At 66.5% G+C, this 1,053-nt stretch overlaps 1 protein-coding gene across 2 annotated transcripts in view; it reads right to left on the bottom strand.

The window, feature by feature from the left end:
- ZMYND11 (zinc finger MYND-type containing 11) overlaps positions 1-511 on the bottom strand; it is a 128,977-nt gene extending 128,466 nt beyond the window's left edge. Inside the window, exon 1 of one of the 2 annotated variants that reach the window (XM_035021761.1) lies at positions 424-511. The gene's annotated coding sequence lies outside the window, so the exon portion shown is untranslated. Of the gene's footprint in view, positions 1-118; positions 239-423 lie in introns of those variants that run through there. The other variant, XM_035021759.1, reaches the window with a different exon arrangement.
- Positions 512-1,053: the final 542 nt, after the last annotated feature.

The raw sequence follows: 1,053 nt of genomic DNA on the forward strand, positions 1-1,053 counted from the left end.
CAGGGGCGCCATGTTTGCAAGCCTCGGCCGCGGAGAGCCGCGCGCGCCCGGTCGGGAAGGCGGCGGCGGCCGGGCGGGCCGGCGGGGGCGCGGGGGGCCCGGCGCCGCCCGCACTTACGGGGTCTCGGCGCCGCGCGGCAGGCCCGGGGCCCGGGGGCGGGAAGTTGGGCCGCCGCCGCCGCCGCCGGGGAAAGTTTGCGTCCTGCGAGGCCGCGGCGCTGCTCACATGGCGGTGTGTGCGCGGGGCGGCCGCTCGCCCGGCCCGGCCTCCTGCACCTCCGCCCGCCCGCCCGCCCCCGGACTTTATTGTGTGGCCAGGCCGGCCGCGCCGCGGGCTCCGGGTGCGGGCCGCGGGGTGCGGGCCGCGGGCTCCGGCTCCCTCCCGGCCGGGCCGGCGCCGCGCACGCCCACACCCACACCCACCTTCCCTCCGTCCTGTCCTCGGCGCCTGTCTCCGAATTTGCTTCAGCATATTCTTACATATCCACACATGCACTTGATAGCGGCACACACGTGAAGGCTACGTACGTGCGAGCACGCGGGAGCCGGGAGCCGAGCGCACAAAGCTCCCGGCGCTCGCAGCATCGCCAGGCTCGGACTTGCGGGGCTGGGGGCGAAGCGGGCCCACGTCTGCTCCGGGTGCGCTGCCGTGCGCCGGCCGAGCTGCCGGGGCCTGGGCGGGCGTCAGGGTGTGGGTGAGCAAAACCGGTAACCTGCTTTTGATGTCTCGTCAACTGGATCATCAAAAACACCTGCAGGGAGGTGCTAGATTCCCCGGGTTCATGCATGCACACACGGGACTGTCGGAAGAACAGGACCACCCATTATCAGTTGGGCAAAAACAGTGCAAATCTGTGTAAGGCAAAGCAGCTTCTCTTTTTCGTTCGTAGTTGTGCATCTAACAGAGAAGATCCTAATGTATGGTTTACTAAGTCTCAGAGATAAGCAGACTTGGATAGGTAGATGTCGCATATTTTCCCTAATGACCTTTCTTCACTGGGAGTTTGGAAGGAAGACCTGTCAACCAAAATTTCTTACTCTGGTTCTCCTTGG

The sequence above is a fragment of the Mirounga leonina genome, unplaced genomic scaffold (genome assembly GCF_011800145.1).
Source record: "Mirounga leonina isolate KUSES-001 unplaced genomic scaffold, KU_Mleo_1.0 Mir_175, whole genome shotgun sequence".
NCBI classification, from domain to species: domain Eukaryota; kingdom Metazoa; phylum Chordata; class Mammalia; order Carnivora; family Phocidae; genus Mirounga; species Mirounga leonina.